Below are 25,018 nucleotides of genomic sequence, written 5' to 3'. Positions count from 1 at the left end.
TAGCTTTTGGGTTTAGACTTTCTCTTCTCTAAGTTAATGAATCAAGGGCTTATTTTATTAACCTTTCTAGAATTATTAAGAACCCCTAATTCTTTCACTTTCGGCAATAATTGTCTCCACATTTACTTTATAGAGTCCTCTTTGGTGGAGCCCACAGGCGGAGAGGATGCACAGGATTCATAAGATGGCGGGCGGGTGAGTGACTGAGAATTCGGGCTGGAACTTGGGAAAAACGTGGTAGTGGTTGCTCCTTAAAAATAGGAATAAAATTTGAAGAATAAATTTGGACACTACATTGTCTTGGTGAAACCTATGAAGACAATGTAAGGGTTTTGATTTTTTTTTATTTATGTAATTTTTATTAATAACTTACATGGCATAGCTATCATGCCATCTGTACTATGATTTGATCAGAATTCACCCAGTGGCTTGGCACGCAGTTGACAGTTTGGGAAAATGTGTAGTAAACAGTATATCTCAAAGTAGATCTTGTCTTCGGTGGTAGTGGTCAAGAATATATCAGGACATTTCAGTTTAGGGCTTTTCTTTTTTGTTTTAATAAGAAAAATTTCAACTCTTGATAATAAATACTACTTTAATTATGATAAGTGGACAAACGAGCCTCTTGGGACCACAGAGATGAAACTTCAGAGAAAAATCAGAAGAATCACAGAGATAGTCTCTAATTAGTATTAATATAAACTAATCATCAAGTGACAAACATTTTTATTGAGGAGAAAATTAATCTGTGCCCAAGATTAGCTTTACTATAGTATATAATATATAAACTGAAAGCTGTGATTTTATACAACACAGTTTGAATTGCAGCAATGATGCAAAGAAAGCAGTGACTTATAATTGTGAAAAGATTGTGGGAAGATGAGTAGAGCCTGTAAAAGTGGAACCGTATTAAAGAGAGAAAATTATATGGGGTCAATGTCGGAATCCATACAAAGGCAACGGGCAGTCGATGGCTGGTGTATATATTTCTCAATATAAAAATAAACTTAATCGATGTACTCTGGTTGACTGATGAATTTATGAATTTTCTATGAATTTAGGTAGTTATTCTTTTAGATGGGACTGATCGTAAGTAATATTATAAAGTAGCAAACATTTGTTTCTAGGACCCTTCTACAGCTTTTTTTTTTTTTGTTCCCTCAACCTTTTCATCTAGTAGTCACCATTCATAGACTTCTCCATTTTGTCCCTATCAAAAGAGGTGGCCAGTACCTTTGGGCCTTGACAGGTTATCTTATAAAAGATGAATAGACACATTAAATATTGACAGATTATTTTACATTTAATTGGAACTCTTGAACATCCAAACAGGATTTCCTTATGGTAAAATCTCAAGCATTTGACATGCATTGGGGGAGATATTTGGAGAGAAGAGAGTGTTTTTGACTCTGCCCCTGAAGTCACAGTTCACCCAGGGACTCCGCACACAGTTGACAGTTTGGAAAAGTGTGTAGCAAACAGTATATCCCAAAGTAGATCTTGTCTTTGGTGGTAGCCAGGTAGGAAGGGAATTAGCATTATCTTGCATCTGTTATATGCCAGTGTCCTGAGTATCTGTGCTAGACTCTTTATCTAAACAATGTCATCTGATCCTCATAGTGAGCTTGTGAGGCAGTCACTCCTGTTCACATCTAACAGAAGAGTAAACTGAAGGAGACACAGGGAGTTGACCTTCCTAAGGAGGCCACAGAGGAAACACATCTTGCAGCTTGCAGTCAGGACTTTCAGACTCCAGTATTTCAGTCATTTTAGTCTTTTGTTTTACCCATACTTCTTTTCTGTGCACATAAAAGTATCTTTATTTCTCCTCAGGAGTTCCTTAACATGCCTCTGTAGAGATAGTCCCTCAACACCTGTGAAACACCGCATGAGACCAGGCTGCTTGTAGTTGATTAGTCTTGTACCTTTTGTTGTGTTTTAGAGTACAGAAATGCCTTATTAAGCAGAGATGGCTGACAGCCACAACATTCAGTTTTACATATATTGAATTAGTTTTCTTTTCTTTTTTTAAAGCAGATTGGCTACCTTTGAAGTTTGTACTTAGAGTAAGGAAGTATTGGTGACTTAATGTGTGAACTGTAACGTTCGGGAATTACCACAGCAAGAATCAATAGATTTCTTGTTATTGACACTTTTGAACAGATGTATTCAGTATTACAAACACTTTTAAAGTGTTGATTCAACGAAGAGTTATAAAGTGTTTACCATGTGCCAGGGCTATGCTAGATTCTGCAGTGACTGTACCACTGAAAACACATTGTGCAGCCCTCAGTGCAGTGATAGTTTAGAAGGGAAACAAGTATGTGATGTAACTATTAGAAGACACTATAATATTTACAGTAGTGGAAGGATGTAGAAAGAAAAATGGCAACAGTGGGAGAGGAATAGGCTACTGTGCTTGGGGGACTCAGCGGAAGATTCAGAAAAGAGGTTGTAGTTTGAACTGAAGTATAAGTATTTTCTTGACTACAAGAAATTTCACAGTCTGCTTGTAAATACTATATTCTGCTCCAGGTGTGGATTAACCAGTGAGCAAGGTACACGCGGCCTTACATGAAGCAGGATTCCCATGGGCTTGCTTGTGCTTACTTAACTTTAACTACCCTAGTGTACAGTTCACAGCAAAGATGTGAACCCATGTGATATTGTGCACTACAGATTAGTAAGAAAGCACAAGTAAGCCTATACCTAACTTGCTTATTGGGAATCAAGTTTTTCCGTTTTCCCTAAATCATACTAACTATCCCCTCTACCTGTGTATGTTTTAGAAGGCTTCTCTTATAGCTGCTCATTTGTTTCCCTTTGTCTTTTTGCTCCCCAGCTCTTAAATTTCACTGGCTTTTGGAAGCAAGCAAAGTATTTCTGGGTGGTAAAGGAAAGCCAAATTAATATTGGTAGCTCTATTTCTCTGCAGTTCTTTATAACACTTGGTAGTGAATGAAGGATCACAATAGTGGTAGGAAATGGTACACAAACTGTTTTCTTCTATTAAAAATAACTGGAAAACCAAAGTGTGGCTAGCTATGTTTTTGAGCTGAAAATAAAGTTGGAGAACAGTTGTCTGGAGGGAAACGTTGTAATCTGTGCTATATATCATTTTCCAGCCCATTTTGGTTATAAGGCTTTTTGGTGAGTTATACTTACAAAGGGTTCCACTATGATTAAGCGTGCATGTACATGTCTCTGTGTTTTTATATACATGAAGGTTTTCACAGACAGATGAGCACATTGGTGAATGTTGAAGCAATTAGTTTTACTTGAAAGGTACCATGATGCTAGGGAAAAAGCCCTTTATTGGAAGTTAGGAAACATAAGCTCTGATCCTACTTTTGCCTCTAATGAATTTGATCTCTGAGTTCTAACTAGTCAATTAAATCTCTCTTAGGCTTCAGTTTCCTTGTTTATTAAATAATTGAATATGATAATGTTCACTAAGGTATTTCTCAGCTCAAAAATCCTATCACTTTATTACTTTGTCAGAGATGTTCATTCAACTTGCAGATATTGTTGAGTGCTTCCTGCAAGCCAGACCCTATGCTATGCTAGGTGCAGTCAAAAAGAGACATGAAGGATAGGCATATTGATTAACAGGATAGAATCGAGAGTCCAGAAATAAATTCCTACATCTATGGTCAATTGGTTTTCGAAAAGAGTGCCAAGATCATTCAGTGGGGAAGAATAGCCTTGTCAACAAGTAGTACGGGGACAGCTGTATTTCCACATACAGAGGAATGAAGTTTGACCCCTACCTCACACCATAAGGAGTTTTTGGGTGGCATAGATAGTATAAGCACTCAATTACTAGCGAAAGGTGGCGATCCAAATCTCATGTAGAAGCATCTCAGAAGACAGGCCTAGCGATCTGCTTCTGGAAGGTCACAGCTTTGAAAACCCTATGGAGCAGTTCTACGCTGCACAAACAGGGTCGCCATGAGTCAAAATCGACTCAGTGGCAACTGACATCAACAGCCTCATGCCATATATAAAAGTTAACTCAAAATGTATCAAAGACCTAAGTGTAAGAACTAAAAAACTATAAAAGTCTGAGAAGAACATAAATGTAAATCTTCATGTCCTTGGATTAGGCATCAGTTTATTAGATTTGACACCAAAAGCACAGGCAGTCAAAGAAAAAATAGATAAATTGTACTTCATCAGAATTCAAAACTTTTGTGTGTCAAAGGACATTATCAAGAAAGTGAAAGGGTGACTCACAGAATGGGAGAAAATATTTGCAAATCATGTATCTGGTAAGGGTCTGGCATCCAAATGTATTAAGAACTTTTACAATTCAACAATAAAAAGACAAATAACCCAATTAAAAAAAAATGAGCAAAAGGTCTGAATAAACATTTCTCCAAAGGAGATATGCAAATGGCCAATAATACATGAAAAGAAGCTCAGTATAATTAGATGCAAGGGAAATGCAAATAAAATCACAAAGAGATACCACTTCGCACCCACTAGGATGATCAGGATAAAAAGGTAATAAAAAAATAACGGTGAGGATTCGGAGAAATTGGAACCCTTATACACTGCTGGTAGGATTGCAGAATGGTACATTGGCTTTGGAAAATAGTTTGGCAGTTCCTCAGAAAGCCAAAAAATGGAAACAACCCAGTGTCCATTAGCTGTTAAATGGATAAACAAAATATGGTATATCCATAAAATGGAATATTACCTAGCGAGAAAAGAAATGAAGCACTGATAACATGTTATAATACGGATGAACCTTGAAAACATTTTGCTCAGTGAAAGAAACTAGGCAGAAAAGGTCACATACAGGTAACTCCCAACTTAGAATGGGGTTCTGTTCCGATGACTCCATTGTAAGTCAGTTCTGATGTAAGTCAGATCTCTCTTTTTTTTATTTTAGTTTTCATTATTATTGCCTTTTATATCAGTATCTTTATAAATCCAATCTTTGAACATCTGAGAATCAATGTCTGAGAATGATAACATCAGCAAATTACGTACTGCAACATCATACGTAGTACCTATGACTAATGATAAAATGTACAAAAGAAAAAAAAACCTGCTGTAAGTGTAGTTCCTCATAACTCGAATACGTGGTAAGTTGGAAACTACCACGTATTGTGTTATTCCATTTGTATAAAATGTCCAGTATAGGCAAATCCGTAGAGACAGAAAACAGATTAGTGGTTGCCAGGGTCTGGGAACAGGGGACAGTGGGGACTGAGTGCTAATGGGCACATGGATTCTTTTTGAGGTGATGAGAATATTCTGGAATTAATTAGATAGTGGTGATTTGGTCATACAACCTTGTGAATATACTTGCTTTTCTTGTTCGTTGATGTCCGTATTGGCTCCAGTTCATAGAATTCCACGTACAGCATCACGAGATCATTGGTGTGCTTGAGTACATTGTTTCGGCCACTGTATTTTGAGTTCCAACCTAGAGGGCTTGTCTTCCAGCACTACCTTGGACAGTGTTCTGTTGTGATCCGTAGGGTTTTCATTGGCTAATTTTGGAAGTAGATCTCCAAGGCTTTTCTTCCTAGTCTGTCTTAGTCTGGAAACTGCTGAAACCTGTCCACCATGGGTGACCCTGCTGACATTTGAACACCTTCCAGCATTATAGCAATATGCAAGCCACCACATATGACAGACCTACAGACGAGTGGTGGGTGAATATACTAAAAACCATGACTTGTGCCCTTTAAATTGGTGATGTTTTTATGGTTTGGGAATTATATCTCAATTACCAAAAAGTTAAAAAAGAGAAATAGAGACATGGCCCTTGTCTTTTTGGTGCTAAAATGCACTTTTTATATGATAGGGGTAGGATATTTGCCTGTGGTGCTGGGAGGAGACTCCCGGGATGAGTAATATGTGAGCAGAGACCTGAAGAATGAATGGGAGCTGGTCAGGGGAAAGGAGTAGTAGCAGTGAGAATGAGGAAACAGAGAGGAATCAGGTAGAATGAACAGCTTAAGGCTGATTTCAGCTACATTAGGGAGAGGGGGAAGATCCTGTCACTATGTAAAAATCTCAAAGACTCTAGCCTTAAATCATTTAATTATCTTTTCCACGGAGAACCAAAGCAACGTAATAATGTTTATTACGAAAATATGTATATCCGAGCTTCTTCTGGGGAAAATGAGTATTTTTCATTACTTGATTCTCCATCCTTTTACATGTTAATGTATGGCATTTCATAGTCTTAACTTCTCATGAAATCAAAGTTAAAATCTAGAATTTGTTTATGCTAGATTTTTCTCTCTCCTTTATTTATATATATATTTTAAGCCAAGTTTCCAACTTTCCATTTGATAAAAATTGTGTTGTTTTCATTCCTTGTGACAGTTTTGAGGGTAATTTCATATTCTTGTAAGCGTTTATTCTAGGTTTAGAAGAATTCCAAATATTTATTTCTATTTGCCGTTAGGTAATAAAACATTAAGAAAAAATTTCAATGTACAAAAGTAGAGAGAATGGCATGATTGACTCCCATGTAACCATTACAGTTTGAGAAATTTTCAGCTCGTGGCCAGACTCATTTTATCTATGTATTAAGCTACTCCATTACCCCCTAGATTATTTTGAAGCAAATGTCAAACATTGTATCATTTTGTATGTAAGTATTGTTTTTCTTTAAATGACAAGAATGCTTTTCTTTTTAAACATATACTATTGAGCATATGTTTAAAAAGCTTAAAACTTGGAATTTTTTTTCTTATGAAAACAAATTATTTAAAAAAATGTCCATTAATGGAAATGAATAGTCTGTTACTCTTTAACAGTTTTTCATTTGCTTACGTATTATTCCTTCTAATAAACAAATACTGTCTGTGGGTACAAAATAATAATACCGATAGTATGAGAATGCAGTTCATGTATTAGTCATTATGTTTAGTTGTGATTAACTACGACTTTGTTATTGTAGTGTGCCCTCGAGTCGATTCCCACTTGTAGTGACCACATATGACAGAGTAGAACTTCTCCAGAGGGTTTCCTAGGCTGCAGTTTTTATAGGAACAGACTGCCAGGTCTTTTCTCCCACAGAGTGACTGGTAGATTTGAACCACTGACCTTTTGGTTAGCAGCCAAGCATTTAACCATTGTGCCACCAGGGCTCCTTAACTAGCACTTAGACATGATAAAACTCTTCTCTGCAGCTAGTAATTATCTTTCTTTATCATATTCATTGTCCTTTACTCTGTTTGGACTTTTGGATGTGTCTATATCTAGACACAGTGATTACTATGGATTATCTACTCCTTACTGAAACACACGTCTCCCCTGGCTTCCCTGACATTTGACATTCTTGGTTCACTCCCTGCGTTTGAAAGCTGCATTACTGACACCGTTTCTTTTGATCCCCATAAAATGTGACCATCTCCCATCCTGACTGTTTGGGGCCTCTTCTGCCCTCTCTGTAAACTCTTAGTGAGCTCTTCGCACTTGTGGCTACTTATGTATGTAATCCTAAATGTTTGTTAGACTAACTCATATATGAACCTTTCTGTAGTATTCTAGGTGACTAGTGCTTTTCCGTGGTATCCCGTAATCATCATAAATTCAGATCTTGAAAACTGAGTCTGCCTTCTTCCTGATCAGTGCTGATTCCCCTTCAGCTTTCCTTTAGTGACAGATCACTTGGCTGCTGCTTCAGATCACTGGGTAGAACCATTCATTCTCCTATGTACTTGCTATAATCCTGTAATGTTAATTTTTCCTTTGTGATATGTTGTTATTTATATTTTCATATTCTAGGCATTTTCTTCCTGTTGGAAACTTCCTATTTCTAGGTTCAGCTAAATGCTGTTTTCTGTGATTCCACAACCCTCATGCATACTCCACAGTCAAGGATATTTATTTAAATATTTTTTCTATCATTAGAATACAAGCTCTTTAAAAAAAAAAAAAACCTATGAATTCGGGTGTTATTAATGTTTCTTTCATAGAACATGACCCATTGCTGCTGAGTCGATTCCAACTCATAGTGACCCTATAGGACAGTGTAGAACTGCCCCCATAGTTTCCAAGGAGCAGCTGGTGGATTCGAACTGCTGACCTTTTGGTTAGGAGCCACTTAACCACTTGTGTTACCAGGCCCCCATCATAGTACATGAAACAATGTATAGTTGAGCGAGTTGCACTCCTAATCTCTGTGTCTATATTTCTGCAGCCTCTACCTAAGGTCTTGCATTTCTCTTGCAGTCCATCCTGTATAATAAAGTAATATTAACCCTTTGAGAATCTAATGAAAGCAGTTGAGTCTCTATCAGAATGTCCTTTGTATTTTCTTCACAGAACTTGTATTGCAATTTGAAATTTTTATTATTATTTTTAATTTCATTGTCAAACCTCTAGAGTATACCCTCTATGATGGTACAGGCCATGCCAATCTTATTTATTTTTGTGTCCTTTAATATAGCCTTATACACAGTAGGACCTTAGTAAATATTTATTAAATAAAAGAGTGGGCCCTCTTGTTAGAAGTCCCTACCAGTTGCAGAGGAATGCACATATACCAAATGCAAGTAATTTCACAAGTGTTACAGACCTTAGATTTGGAATCTTTGCTCTGTTACCACCAGCTTGATCTTTTTAAAACAATACTTTCATTAATGAAAAGTCCAGTCAAACTCCTTCTGTGCCAGGCGTAAGACAGGGTTCAGGGAATACAAAGATAACTAAGAACATCATTCCTGCTTTTTATGGAATTCAGAAATCAGGAGGAAGAAATGCTTGGGTCTCCTTGAGAGGTTAAAGAAAGCTTCCTAGAGGACATATGATATCTCTAAGGTCCTTTTCAGCTTAAATATACAGTAATTCACAGTTCCCATTTTCTGTAGCAGTAGGTGAAAACCCGAAGAGCTGCAAAAAAAAAAAAAAAAAAGACTGATAGCTACCAGCAGGGTGTTCTTGGCTGTTCCTGAGGCTGCCCTTTTTCTGGATAACTTGAACATTTACTTTACCTTAGAGTAATTCAGAATTTAAATCTTAACTCCTTACTAGATAGAGATTATTTTTAGATTATCCATTTTTTGTTGGCTCAGGTAGCTGAAAGAATTCAGTAGCGTTCTCTGTGTCTTTCCTGAAGCCAGTGTGTGCTTCTGTTGTTCATGCTTGGCTTGTTTGTTTAACAAAGGAATCAGAAGACATTAGCACTTAGCACTATTAGTATACTGTAAAAAAAATCAGTTATTTATTGTGCCTATTTTTGTTTCCTTCCCGCTAGAATGAAAGCTCCAGGAAGGCAGGGAGTTTTGTCTAGTTAGTTCATTGCTCAATAAATACTGGTTGAATTTATACTCAGGATGTCGTTGCTAGGTATAAGAAAAAAAAAAGAGAGTAGTTCAAACAAAATGGTTGGGATGGAAGCTGGTTTTCGTGGTAGACGCTACCCTGGGCTGCTGATTTTATATCAAACAAGAATAGTTTTCTTTCTTTCTTTTGTAAATTTTCGTGGTAAAGAGAGCATTTATATGAAAATTCTCAGTTACTTATTCTTTTTCCTGCCCGTAGTTTGTCAAGCCTTTTTAAATGAACATGTCCCTATAAGTTTCTTTTTTAAAATTAAAATCAGTTTTATAATCATTAAATTTATTACCTCGAGTCATATGATATTAACTTCTTACAACTTTCTAGATTTTTAAGAGAATGAAAATTGTAGGTACTTTTCTGTGGCCTAAATGCAGCTGTGAAATGATGTATATCAGTAAAAATTCATTACTGTATCAATACGTGGTTTCAGAGTTTAGATTGGCTTTATTTTTTATGATTAACAAGCAACTCTGCACCAAAAGTAAATACATGTGTCAGTGACTTTACATTATTCAAAGTTCTAGAATTAGACATCTGTCTAATGAATGCTGTTCTAAGTGTTGCTAAATGATTAATAGTAATTAAAAGGTTAAATATAAGCTGAAGAAAGCTTTGAATTTTGAAGTGTTTGCAACAGCTAGTAATCTGACTGATGCAGACGTTTTTGTCAAAGTTGAAAAAGTTAGAGCTAATTAATTTCTTGGAGACATATGATGAAATTGTAGGTATGATAACATATTTGAGTAACATATGGTAGTTATGGGGCACCTTTCTAATGACTGAGCAGTCAGTTAAATATAGGCTTTTTTGGTTTCTTTTCTTTCATTACCATTCTTTGTTACCGTGTATTTTTAAGCTAAATTCTAGAGGTCAGTATTTGGGATTTAATGATTTATATTTAAAATGTTAATATGAACATATAATTCAATTCTAAATTGGCATACTTTTTAGTAAAAGATTTCTTAAAAATACAGCCAGTTAATATTTTTCCTTAGCATATGCATTACAGTATACATTTTAAAAAATCAAATGTATGGGGAATTTTCTTAATATTTGACATTGTTTCAGTCAGATTATCCTTGAACAAGGACCAAAACCAAAATGTGCTTGTCTCTTGATATGTAGAAGATACAGTTACATGTTTTTTAAATTTACTTTTTTTTCATCTCAGAAACACCTTTTGCATTTTGACTGATTTCCTGATAGGCCTTTTTCCTTCATAGAGTTACAATTTCTTGGAATATTGCTTAATCATGACAGTAGATTAAAAAGGGATTGAAATTATTCTTAGACCAGTCTGTTATTAAAATACTTTATCTAAATATTGGTAGAGGAAATTTTGAGTCGTAATTCAAAATTAAGTCAAAATTGAAAATTTATAGTGGTGATTTATTGTTTATGTTTTCATTTTGTAAAGGTTGCTTTTTCCCCCAAATTTATATGATTTTTATCTGGTATGTAAGTCTAAAATTTTCTATCTGTCATTCAAAAGTATCTGCAGTGAAGTAAGAGTTCAGGCTCTGAGTGTTTGCTGTTATGCCGCAGAGCCAGCCCCTGGAGTATGTTCAAGTTAATTTCTCTGATTCCCAGTACTCTGCTGATTAGATGGATGACGTAAAGAAGGAAATTTTACAAGTCTTCTGAAATTAAATGAAACCAAAAAAGTAGTGTTTGTGCCTCAAAATGAATTAAACTGAAATGGAATACGATTTTAAACCTTAAAGGAAAAATGGTATGTAACTTCTAGAATTATTAAGCAGATAACTATAACATTCCCTTGGCTTCTACTCTATGATTCTACTCAGAATATTACTCTTTGCTTGCTTAAAAAAATTCATGTACAGTTATGAGGTTCTAACAAGTCTAGAAAACACCTAAACTGGTTTACTAAACTTTTTGGATATTGTCATCATTGTTTTCATTTATAGTATTCTACAAAGAATTTTGGTATGAACATCTTTTCTGTGAGTCCTTCATATTCTAAATGTTGTTAAAAAAAAAGTCCCTATTAATTTATTTTAGCCAGTGGATAAATACAAATATTCATGAGGGGTTACTGGAATATTTTGTCCCAGTCGAACTTTGAGCTTAGCCTTAAGTTAAATAAAAAGGGGAACATTTTAAGTGATTATATAGTAAAACACTAGCTTCTTACTCACATTATGACCTTCGTAAAATGTGAATTATTACCTACTTATTTATGAACTCTCAGCTTTAAAAATAGCACTATTCCCTGAAAAACAGTGTACCAGTTTGAAAAATTACCTGAAGTATTTGTCTTAGGGCTATAAACTTCAAATAATTTAATCGATGAGATTGTTAGAATGAACAAGACTCTACAGAAACTAAACCCTATTGGATAGGCTATTTATTCACTTTAAAAAACTTAGTTTCAGTAGAGTAAAATGACAATTTAGAGTTTGACTGATTGGTTTTAGTTTATTAGTTATCAGCAATAATAATATAAACTAAATTGGGTCATTTTTCTTTATTAAGTAATAAGCCATTTAATTCTGTATAGCCAGTAGGCAATATTGAATGAAGAATAGAAAGATGATAAATTTTCATTGAATCGGGACATTTGACATTTGATTCGAGTTTATAGATGAGTAATAACACTTAAAAATAGCATTTTTTTTTGCTTTCATAAGTTAAAATATTTTCTATTCCGATTAGTCTTTCTTTATGTTATAAAGTAGGTAAATGACAGATTATCACACCTGTAAAAGTCAGCATTAAAATTCACTGTAAAAGCTTGACCCCAATCCTGAAAGCTATGATTTGTTCTAGAAATGTTTCTGGAACAGTAAGTAAATGATTTTGGAGGATTAGAAAATTGACATTTTAAATAGAGTATCAACAGTCTTTACCTTGCCGTGCAGGATTTGTGTTGCCAGATGTGCTAAGGTCAGTGTTACAACAAATCATGTACTTATTTTCTGAAATTACCTAGTAAGTCTTGAAGGAATTTAGGATTGAAAAGAAGGATTTGAGAAGAAGTATGTTAATATCTTATTAATAGTGTGGAAAACAGTCCGTTTTGTGGAGCACGATGCACTCTGTCACGTAGCAACATTTTTTTGGATGCTTTCATGGCCATCTGCAGAGGGTGGATCATTGGTTATACATCAATCAGATAAAAAAGATAACCTTGACATTTTCTTTCTTTCCCTAAATAACTTAGTGTTGAAAAATGTTGCGTTAGCTTGATCAAATCATTACAAAGAAGTTTTCAAAGGAGGGCAGTTAAAAAGCATGTTATATAGAATACATTTGTTGTCTCTGATTTCATTTTAGTATTTTTTGTTGAGATAAAAAATTTTAAGACCAGTTGATCAGCAGTCTAGGTGGAGAATAAATGGTTATTTTTTGCCACTTGGAATGAAAGATTAATTTTAATAAGCATGTTTTATACTTATCTATTTAACATACTTAAACCACTAAATATATGCCACAATTTTCTTCGAAACTCAGAATTACTATAAAGATATTAAATTTATTCTTCAGAAATTTGGGGACACTACAGATGCTTTACTTAAATACAATTGCTCGGTGTTCTGACAAAAATCTGCTCTTTTGACTTTTGGAAATTATTTGATAATTTCCGATGAGATACTAAATTTGGATTAGTATCAATAGTTGAGTCAGGAAAAGAGATTTCAGGATAAAGGAATCTAAGCTCTGTGCATTTTTGCTTCAACTGCAAAATACGTACAGATTATAGTTCTTAAAACGCATACATACTGTATGCCTTAAAATACATTCATAAAATTTTTCTTAAAAATATTTACCATCTTCAAGTTGACGGATATCTCCTCCCAGCCAACATTTATTAAATCCTTACTATTTGTCAGACATAGTGCTATGTGCTTTGCATGTAGTATGTCATTTAGTGCATTTAAATGGTTAAGAATGGAGCAGACAAAGACCCTTAAATCACTAATCATGGTTGTGGAGATGGTGTGTCATATCTGAGCCCAGACATCCAGGTAACTGGGAGTACCCTTCATGGGTGCATGTTGATGCTGTTGCAGACTGCTAACTGACCAGGGACTTGGCAAGTCTCTCTCAGTTATTACTTCATGCTTGTCTGAGTTTTCAGGAGCCAGGAAGGATGTCCCAGCAACTCCTAGGCGTTAAACGTAATTGCAGGAATTCAGTAAATACTCGGAGAGGTCAAGGTTATAAAGATGTGCTGAGCTTTGTATTTGAAAATTATTTGTAGAAATGTGAAACCTTGAATAATGTTATTTTCCCCTTGAAGGGATTTTGTTTTGTGTCTGCTAGATATCCTGGACACATTAGCAGTCCAGGAGGCCAGTGATCCAAGTTCAAGGCCTGAGGCTTCCCGGTCCAGTCAGATGACGTGAAGTCAGGCTACAGATCCCTGCCAGATCTAGTTTATTTTTCGTTTCCCCGTTATTATTAGAGAATAGCCACTTGTGATTCTGCCTTAAAGTGGGAGTTGGTTTATCAGAGTCTTCATTTTATCTGGAGTCCCTGGGTGGTAAAAATGGTTAGTGTGCTCGGCTGCTAACCAAAATGTTGGAGGCTTGAGTCCACCCGGAGGTGCCTTGGAAGAAAGTCCTGGTAATCTGCGTCTGAAAAGTCAGCCACTGAGAACCCTGTGAAGGACAGTTCTGCTCTGACACACATGGCGTCGCCATGAGTTGGAATTGATTTGATGTTGACAGGTGGTTTTTTTGTTGTTTTCTTTTTGTTCAGCATTTTAAGCTGCTCTCAGTAGAGTATGCATCTGAATTACCTGATCTGACATTTATGGAAGTGGAACCTCCCTTTCTTTTTCCCTTTTAATTTTAATTTCTCCTGCCTTCTTCTTTTCATATTAGCACTGTCTTTCCTTCTTTTCCTTTTGCTCTATTTTTTGAAACATTTTATTTAATTGTTACAGGATTGAATGACTGTTCTCATTTTTACACTTCTCAGGCTGGTACTGAGATGTGGCCTTCAGATTGCATTAGTAATATGAGAAATAAAGTCACTGACTTAAAAGAAAATGAGATCTGGAAGTCAGAACAATACCCTGAACTTGTTATGTTTTTTCCTTTTTAAAAAAAAAATTCACAGAACTGAATACTCAGCCTCCATATTATTTTGAAAAAGTAGAGTATGTACAAAACGTAACTTCTTAATGTAGTTTTCACTTAAGTTTTTATTGTGTTTATAAAATGAGACTGTGTATCATGGAGAAATTAAATTTGATTAATGTTGCTAGCTTCTTTTCTTTTCAGATCTGTCCTTGTGCCACTTTATTCTGTTTTCAAGGCAACAGCCCCAGTGTCCTGTTAAAACTGAAGTCAGTTAATGTGGTTCCCATCTCACTCAGAGTAAAAGCCAGAGTAATTTCTGGGATGTACAAGGCTCTCCATGCCCTGGCTCCTCATTCTCTCTCTGACTTTATTTTCCTACTAGTCCCTCCCTTTTGCTTCGTGTGCTAACCATTCCAGTGCCTTTGTGTTCCTAGAACGTGTCAGCTACGTTTCCATCTCAAAACCTTGCTATTCTCTATGCCCAGAAAGTTCTAGCATTATCTCGTCTTTAGAATTTTCCTTAGAAGTTACCTTCTCAGCGAGGCCTTTCTTGGTTACCTTATCTAAAACTTCAGCCCTCCTACCAACACGGTATATTCCCTGTTTTATGTTCTTCTGCTTAGCATTTATCAAAATCTAACATACTATACACTTACTTTAGGAGACCCTGGTGGCATAGAGGTTATGAGTTTAGCTACTAACTGAAAGATGGGCAGTTCGAATCAACCAGGTGCTCCTTGGAAACCCTGTGGAGGAGTTCTGCTCTGTCCTTTAGGGTTGCTATGAGTTGAAATTGACTCTACAGCAACAGATTTTTTTTTTTTTAATACTCTTATTTGTCTCATTGTCTTTCACTCCCATTAAAGTATCAACTCCACGAAAGCAGTGATTTTGTCTACTTTTTCCTACAGTATTCCCAGTGCCTGTCAAAGAGCAAGGCACTCAATAATTATTTGTTGAATGAATAACAAAAGGGATGAATGAAATTTGTTACTAGAACCTATTAAGCATTAGTTGTTGTCAGTTTTATATATAAATATGTATCTAGATATCAAAATACAAATAGAGAACACAGGTGTGAGAAGTATCACTTTTATTTATAATTATTTATATTTATTAATTAGAAATAATTTAGTATTTACAGAAACGTTATAGGAATAACACAGACTTCCTTACTGATCCATTTGAGAGTAAGATGCTCCATTACCCTTAAATACTTTAGTGCATTTTTCCTAAAAACAAGGACACTGTACTGGTATTGGCCATTTTGAATCAGGCAATCATATGGGAATGACAGATTGAAGAAACATGGCATCACATTCATCATCAAAAAGAACGTTTCAAGATCTGTCCTGAAATACAATGCTGTCAGTGATAGGATACTATCCATAGGCCTACAAATAAGACCAGTTAATACAACTAATACCCAAATGTACCAGCCAACCACTCATGCCGGTGGTGAAGAAATTGAAGATTGTTACCAACTTCCGCGGTCTGAAATTGATCAAATGTGCAGTCAAGATACAGGTTTGGAATGCGGAAGTTGGAAATGAAGAAGATTGATAGTTGGAAAACGTGGCCTTGGTGAAAGAGATGACATGAGATTGCATGATAGAATCTTGCAAGACCAGTGGCTTATTCATTGGAAATAGCTTTTTTTTAAACAACATAAATGGCGACTGTACGTGTGGACCTCACCAGATGAAATACACAGGAATCAAAGCGACTACCATCTGTGGAAAGAGATAATGGAGAAGCTCAATATCAGTTAGAACAAAGATGGGCTAACTGTAGAACAGATCATCACTTGCCCTTATGCAAGTTCAGGTTGAAGCTGAAGAAAATTAAAATAAGTCCACGAGAGCCAAAGTACGACTTTGAGTATATCCCAGCTGAATTTCGAGACCAGCTCAAGAGTAGATTTGACACATTGAACACTAATGACCAAAGACCAGACGAGCAGTGGGATGACCTCGAGGACATCATACGTGAAGAAAGAAAAAAGGGATTAAAAGGACAGAAAAGAAAAAAAAAGACCCAAATGGATGCCAGAAGAGACTCTGAAAGTTGCTGTTGGATGTAGCGTAGATAAAGCAAAAGGAAGAAATGATGAGAAGTGAAAGAGCTGAAGAGATTTCAAAGGGCGGCTTGAGAAGACAGAATAAAATATTATAATGAAATGTGCAAAGACCTGGAATTAGAAAACGAAAAGGGAAGAACATGCTCACCATTTGTCAAGCTGAATATAACTGAAAAAAAATTCAAGCCTTGAGTTGCAATATTGACGGATTCAACGGGCAAAATGTTGAACGACATGGGAAGCATCAAAAGAAGGTGGATGGAACATACAGAGTCACTTTTCCAAAATGAATTGGTCGACATTCAACCACTTCAGGAGGTAGCATACGATCAGGAACCAACGGTACTAAAGAAGTCCAAGCTGCACTGAAGGCATTTGTGAAAAACAAGGCTGCAGTAATTGACAGGAACACTAGTTGAGATGTTTAAACAAATGGGTGCAACGCTAGAAGTCCTGACTCGTCTATGCCAAGAAATTTGGAAGACAGCTACCTGGCCAAGTGACTGAAAGAGATCCATATTTGTGCCCATTCCAAAGAAGGGTGACCCAGCAGGCTGTGGAAATTATTGAACAGTGTCATTAATATCACATGCAAATAATATTATGCCAAAGATAATTGAAAAACCATTGTAGCAGTACATTGACAGGGCACTTCCAGAAATTCAAGTTGGATTCAAAAGAGAACGTGGAACGAGGAATATCATTGTTGATGTCAGATGGGTCTTGGCTGAAGGCAGAGAATACCAGAAAGATGTGTACTTGTGTTTTATTGACTATGTGAAGGCATTAGACTTGTGGATCATAGCAAATTATGAATAACATTGCAAAGAAGGGGAATTCCAGAACATTTAATTGTGCTCATGTGGAACCTGTAGATAGATCAAGAGGCAGTTGTTTGAACAGAACAAGGGGATACTTCATGGTTTAAAATCAAGAAAGGTATGTGTCAGGGTTGTATCTTTTCGTCATACTTACTCAGTCTGTATGGTGAGCAAATACTCTGAGAGACCGGACTACATGAAGAGGACCACAGTATCAGGATTGGAGGAAGATTCATTAACAACCTGTGTTAGGCAGATGACACAACCTTGCTTACTGAAAGTTAAGAGGACTTGGAGCAGTTACTGATGAAGATCAGAGACTACAGCCTTCAATTTGGATTACACCTCAACATAAAGAAAACGAAAATCCTCACAGCTGTACCAATAAGGAACATCATGATAAATGGAGAAGAGGTTGAAGTTGTCAAGGATTTCATTTTACTTGGATCCACAGTCAACACCCATGGAAGCAGCAGTGAAGAAATCAAACAACATATTGCATTGGACAAATGTGCTGTAAAAGACTTCTTTGAAGTGTTAAAAAACAAAGATGTCACATAGAGAACTGAGGTGTGCCTGACCCAAGCCATGGTATTTTCAGTCATCTCATATGCATGCAAAAGGTAGACGGTGAATTAGGAAGACCAAACAAGAATTGATGCCTTTGAATTGTGTTGGAGAAGAGTACTGAATATACCATGGACTGCCAGAAGAAAGAACAAATCTGTCTTGGAAGAAGTACAGCCAGAATGCTCCTTAGAAGTGAGGATAGCAAGATTTTGTCTCATGTACCTTGGACACGTTATCAGGTGGGACGGGTCCCTGGAGAAGGACATCATGCTTGGTAGAGGGTCTGTGAAAAAGAGGAAGACCCTTAACGAGGTGGATTGACACAGTGTCTGCAGCAGTGGACTCAAATATAACAATGAGTTTGAGGATGATGTAGGATCTGGCAGTATTTTGACCTGTTGTACATAGGGGTTGCTATGAGTCGGAATCAGCTCCGGGGCACCTACCAGCAATCTTTCTTTGAGTATCTTCTTACTGTCTAGCACAAGGAAATGTCCCAGGGTCATTTAGTAATTTTCCTACCTCAGCTCTGTAATCAGCGATTTTGTTTCCAAGGAGCCCTGTTTCCTGTTAGTGGAGAATGATATTTAGAATCCAAAATCTGGGTACTAAGTGTGTTCACTGCTTTTGGGTGTCACTGTTATCAGGTCTCTCAGTGAACAGAGTTAGGAAATACATGTTTGCACATACACATTTACATTTATATTAATTTTTGCTTCTGTATATTGAAGACTGAGTTCACCAGGTATCTCAATTCCTGCCCAATACCACAGAATTCTGTCTAGCTTTCTCCTTTCTATATTTGTAACTTTCAGTGAGAAATTTGGGTTTAACTTTCCTCAGTGTGTTGCTTATTTAACTAGTCCCCTGGTATGTAACGAGTATCTCAATCATTCCTGACCATATTCAGAAATTGGGCTCTGACCCACATCCCTCAGGGTGCCCCTATAATGCCTATAGATTCCTGCCTCCCTTGGCCATGTTTGGTGACTTAAAGAAAAAAAGAAATACCATCACATTTTAATGAATACTTTGTAATTCCTTAACTTCATGTAATGATATCCAGGTGAAATTGCCTTATAACAAGGGGACCTTTTAGTGTTTTCGTAACTATTTTTGATGGGATCCAGTGTGTGAATAAGTCTTAGACTTTGATTCTGGACTTGATGAACATGGTTTGCTGTGTTTTGAACTTACTAATGGCTAGCCTAAAGCACCGTTTGCCATAATGAAATTATACTATATAAGAAAATAATTTGGGGAACCCTGAGAGTTTTCTTTATAATTTAATTGATAATTCCGATAACATGGAGAACATGATTAACATAAAGCTCGTTTGGCTAGTAGTTTTGCTCTCTTACCAGCTAATCTATCAATATAAGAGTTATTGGAACATTTCAGATATTTCCATGTGTTTTTAACCTTTAATTTCCAGTTTTTTAGGTGTGCTTACAGATGCGGCAAAAGGCAGTCAAGGAACAAGAAGAGGCCTGTATGAAAAGGCTTAGTAAAGAATCTTCTGTAATTCATATATTTGTTAAATATTTATTGACCACCACTGTCCTGCTGGAAGATTGTGAGTCAAAATAGGCAGGGTACTTTACTTCATAGTATAGGGTTTCTCAGCCTCAGCACTATTGACATTTTGGACCAAATAATTCTTTTTTGAGGTGGGAGGCTGCCCTGTGTGTTGTAGGATGTTTAGCAGTATCTCTAGCTTCTACCTGCTAGATGCCAGGAGCAACCCACTCAACCCAGTTGTGACAACCAAAAATGTCTCCAAACATTATCAAATGTCCTGAGGTGGGGGTGAGGGGCAAAAATCACCACCCCCGATTGAGAACCTCTGCTCACAGAAGTTAAAATTCCCTGCAGATATAGGTGTTAAAGATGTAATTATTCAAAACATATAAATAATATATATTTATATATATGCATATACGCACACACATATGTTATTGTTGTTAGGTGCTGTCATGTTAGTTCCAACTCAGCGATCCTATGTCGACAGAATGAGACGCGCTCAGTCCTGCACCATGCTCACAACTGTTGTTATGCTTGAGCCCATTGTTGCAGCCACTGTGTCAGTCCATCTCATTGAGGATCTCTCTTTTACGCTGACCCTGTACTTTACCAAGGATGATGTCCTTCTGCAAGGACATATCCTACCTGATAACATGTTCAGAGTACATGAGAGAAGTCTTGCTATCCTCACTCCCAAGGAGCATTCTGGCTGTACTTCTTCCAAGACAAATTTGTTTGTTCTTCTAGCAGTCCATGGTATATTCAATATTCTTTGCCAATACCATAATTCTAAGGCGTCAGTTCTTCTTTGTTCTTCCTTATTCACTGTCAAGCTTTTGCATGCATATGAGGCGATTGAAAATACCATGGCTTGGGTCAAGTGTACCTTAGTTTTCAAAGTGACATCTTCGCTCTTCAACACTTTTCAAAAAAATATATTACACGTATTTTTACATACATATATAAATATATATGTAATTATCAACTGTAATAAGTGCGAATTAAAAGAAGTACAGAGAGCCATAAGATTATAACCAAGAAAATAATGACTCCATAATACATTTAGAGTTCAAACATATACCAGGTTTTTTTATTGACTGTATTTGGAACTTGGTGTGAGAGAAGAAAGTTAAGACATGGTCTTTTATTTTAAGGATCGGCTGTCCATACAATGTACCATCCAAACCAGTACCCTTTTGAGAGTGAGAGTCCACTAGTAATAACTAAGCTGGGACATCAAATAGAAATGAGTCAAATTCTACATAAGGATTTTCAGGATCTACTCAGGCAACAAGACCAATATATGAAATACAGAGAGTAATTCAAGACAGTATATAAAGGAAGTGCTAAAATATGTGATATTATTTGTATAGGAGGGGTTCGTTGTAATTTCTCCATCTTCATTTTATAGAAGGATTCCTGGAGAAAGATGAGATTCCAACCCTTCAGCTTAGCCCTTGAAGTTCTCTTTACCACATCTCAACCTTTCCTATTCAGTTGTTACCCTCTGTTACTTGCCCTACCTGGTTGAAGAGTGCGAACTTGATGTTAATGGGCACTAGAGAACCGTTGGAGAGATTCAGTGAGGAATGTAACACGATGAAGTCATTCCCTCTGGAAGAAACCATTCTTTTCTCTGCCAGCCTTAGTAGTATTCACATTGAGTTACAAAGGACCAGTATTGTACCACTATCACATATATGTGCTAATAGATAAACTTCTTAAATTAAGTCAACTATCTGTAAGTCTCTGCTTGAAAACAAATTTCCTAGATTATCCATATGCATAAATGGACATTGTTGTTCTGTTTCTTTTGTTATTTTTAGGGACAGTTATTAAAAAAGCAGGAGATTTTGAGAATGTTTGGAAAAGAAGAAGGGAAGAAACTGTAAAAAGCTAAGAAGTTTACTTTGGAACAGGGCTGGCCTGCTTACATAGGACCTTTCGGCATCAAAATATTTTCATATTCCCTGATTTTTTTTTTAAATGGTACTTTTATTTAATGTCTTATACTACTGAGAACCTCCTGAGTTATACTTTTATTTAAGTTAATCATGTTATTTAAAATTTATTTACCTTTAAAAAGGTTTAGGGATGTCTTTTCTTCCTATGGATGGATTCACAGTCTTCTTGTTGCCTGGCTGAGATCAGATGGCAGGGAAGGGAAGATTGGAAATTTTAAAATATGAGACATTTTGAGAAGTTAAGGCAGGTCAAGATGGTATGACATATGGAAGAAGAATGGAGACCTTGAAACTGGTAGAAATAACAACAGGATGGGGAGAAGAGTATGTTTTGGGAAAAGAGGTAGGAATTATGGCAAAGGTACACTTGCCCATTTCAGATATTTGCTTAGAGCCAGTCCTGTGCCTGGGAAGAGGATGAAAATATAAACCTCCTTTCTCCCACTCTTCCTTTCCAAGGACCTAGATTTAGGGCTGGCTTAGCTAATAGGGTCTGGTACTGTTTAACTGAGTTAAATCGACCTTTCTGAAGACAACCTTGAATTTTACAACTGTTTATACGTTATGCTCTGGAGCAAAGCGTTCAGAGTATCCCAAAACTACAGGTAAACAGAACAACAACCTACAAAAGGTTTGGTATTTCAAATTTTAAACTGTATTTGAGTTTAAAAAAAATAAAATAGAAATTTGAAAATACTGGATCTAACACTTGTGTGCAATTGAAATGAGGTTGTTTTAGAAAATTAAATTTGGCAAATGATGAATCCTTAATAAGGAGTAATTGTTTTATCTATTTTAGGGAAAAATTAATTTAACAGACCTATCATTATGTGAAAATGAGGTAATGAACATGGGCAGTACATAATTTCCGTAACACTTATAGCATCAACCACAAAAAGGGCTGAATTAGTGTCATCAGATACAAAGAATGTTCATTTCAGTATCAAAGCTGTTCAGAAAGCACTGCTCATGGTTTCTATAATTAATGTAACATTTCATGACTATTTAAAGTTGTTTTGCCATACTACTTTAATAAATATACCTTTCAGATACTTATACGCTTGATTTTGAATGAGTGTTGCATTTTTTTGTGCTTCCTAGTATTGTCTAAGTAGATTCTTTTTTCCTTTTGAAAAGTTTCCTCCTCTAGTGATTTTTGGTTTCGTACCAAAAATAAACTTTTAATTATATTAAGAAATAAAATAGTCTCCCAGTAAGCACCGTTTCAAACTCCCTACCTTGACTCAACAGCAGTTTTTTTTGGCCCAGCCTTAGCCCTGGCTTAGCAGCTGGCCATGGTTAGATAGCCAGACTTCTGCAGGTCCCCCCACCTTTCCATGAAGCCACTTGTGGTTGGGTGGGATAGCAATGTGAATAGCAGATTGGCTAATCAAAGTGGTCTTAGGCAGTTGTAGGCCTCAGAGCTAAAGTTCCTGGAGGCCAGCCAACTTCCTGAAACCCCTGATACCTAGAAACTCAGCCTCGTATAGCTGTCTAGGCCCTGCTTTTCTGTTTTTTTTTTTTTTTTCTCTTCTCTTTCCCCTGCCAACCCTATTCCCCTGTGGGCTGGGTCCTGTTTCAGCTCTTCCATGCATGTATCAGGCCTATTCCTGTAGACAAAGGTCCATTCAGCAATAAATGTCCCTACCTTCTCCATTTTACATTTCTGAATCTGAGTTCCCATGTCCCTCCCAGATCAAAGGGCCCATTTCCCCCAACTGCTGGATTATATTTGCCAAGGCCCCACCCCCCCCTTTTTTTTTTAAAACAGGGCCGCAGAGTAGAATATCCTACCTTCTCCTCACCAAACTGGGAGAAAAGAAAAATACATAAAGAATTTATTATTTTAAAAGATGAGTATAGTACCCATCTTCCCCCTTCCCCTCAAATAGGGAACAAGAGAATATCACATACATAAAATTTAGATAGAAATGCATTTCTTAGAGTACTCATCATTTAAGCATTCTTGATATTTAAATCCGAATTCAAGCATTTGGCAAGAATGTCCAGTTCATTTATCATTGTCGTGGACAGACTTTAAACAGTTTGTAAAGTTGGTCTATGAATGAGCGTTGCACACACTAGAACCTGCCTTCTGGCAAAGTGTCTTCATGTCATAAAAGTTGCGTAGGTACTTGAAATGTGTTGCTGTTTTTCACATTTCTGTATTAATTTTCTAGAAGTCCTTTCTTCTCATTAGTAGCCTTTTTTTATTTAAAAATTGTATCTGGTTTTGTGCAAATTAGAGTTATGATAAATTAGGGGACAATTTTCACGAGTAAAATTGGGTCAGGTAGCTCAGAATTAGAAAGTTAATTTTTTTTAAAAAAGCGCTATCACTATTATTACACGTTCTTTATATACATTTATAAGCTAATAGTGTCAGTACCAGCAGGTAAAATAAATGGAAAATCAGTTTTTTTTCTACTTATTCCTTAAATATGATTTTTTTTCTTCTTTTATTAAATTGACCAGTTATTTAAGTATTACTTAGTCAACAACGTTGAAGAAATACTCAGAATTGGAGACAAGGGTGTTGCTCTTGCAGCACTTAAAATGAGAGGGGGAGACAGACAAAAAGGAGAAGGAGGAGGAGGAAGAAGAGGGGGGCTGGAGGAGAGAGACAGAAAAAACACTGTGTGTGTACATGCTTGAGAGTGAGGCATACGGTAGTTGTAAGTAAACATGGTGTGAAATTTGGGTAGACCTTAGGTTACATCTAAAGATGATTTAAATGTATGCATTAATACAAAATTTGGTTCAGTAGAGATAGAGAATTATGATTAGAAATAAGCAGAGAAAATTTAAAGAAAGTTTAAAGCAGAGTTTTGCAGAAAGGGGAGATAGATTGGCAGAATGTAAGTTTGGGCTGAGTTCACAGACGTATTAATTCCCACTTATTAACTGAATCGACTGCTTTATAACAACAAGACTCTTCTTTATTTTACTGAAGTACATATGAGGCCGTATTACATTTAGGTCGTATGAGAAGAAGTAGTCAGGGAAGGAGTTAGAGGGAGAAAATAGAAAGACTACTGTGCTATAGAAAGACTACTGTGTAAGTAATGAATCAATTATCCCATCATGTAAAGATTTAAGGACAGTGAGGTCTGAAAAGAGACCACTGATGACTTCATTGGTGACCTTCTAGAGATCAATTTCAATAGAGTAGTGAAGGTAAAAGTCATATTGCAAGGAGTTGAAGAACGAATGATATTGAGGAAATGGAGAAAGTTATGTGTTATTCTTTTGAGTTGTTTTATGATAAAAGAAAATAGATTGCAGCAGGGTCGAAGGAAGGTGGTTTTTGGATAGGGGTGTGTTGAGCATGTTCAGAGTTTGTAGAGAATGGTCACAATACAGAAGAAAATTCTCAAGATTCAGGAGAGATATAATCATTGTTGTAACCAAAGCTTAGAGATAGATGACAAAAAATGGGACACGCAAAAAAGAGGGAGGGGCGGTGTATGTCTTTGTTTGAAATAGGGAAAGAGAATATTCCAAATAGACTTTTTCCAGTGGAGAGTTGGTAAGCTATCACATTGAGTGGTTCCCCTGTACTCTAGGAAATCAGGTTATAGTAGAAATGAGAGTTGGGACTGGGGGAGAAGGGCTTGAATAAAGAGCTGGCATGATTGCTTTGGTAAGTAAGCATATGATCAAGTCAACTAGAGATGAATGGAATAATTTCCC

The 25,018-nt window shown here is 36.3% G+C and overlaps 1 protein-coding gene across 3 annotated transcripts in view; it reads left to right on the top strand.

Annotated features, from left to right (window-relative positions):
- The window catches only part of AKT3 (AKT serine/threonine kinase 3), a 325,616-nt gene that overhangs the window by 74,198 nt on the left and 226,400 nt on the right, over window positions 1–25,018 (top strand). Inside the window, exon 2 of one of the 3 annotated variants that reach the window (XM_023549330.2) lies at window positions 134–195. The exons of the other annotated variants lie outside the window; for them this stretch is intronic. The gene's annotated coding sequence lies outside the window, so the exon portion shown is untranslated. The remainder of the gene's footprint in view (window positions 1–133; window positions 196–25,018) is intronic. 3 annotated transcript variants of the gene reach the window in all.

The sequence above is a fragment of the Loxodonta africana genome, chromosome 25 (assembly GCF_030014295.1).
Source record: "Loxodonta africana isolate mLoxAfr1 chromosome 25, mLoxAfr1.hap2, whole genome shotgun sequence".
NCBI classification, from domain to species: Eukaryota; Metazoa; Chordata; class Mammalia; order Proboscidea; family Elephantidae; genus Loxodonta; species Loxodonta africana.
Note: the sequence above shows the minus strand (reverse complement) of the source record. Positions and strands in the feature narration are given on the sequence as shown.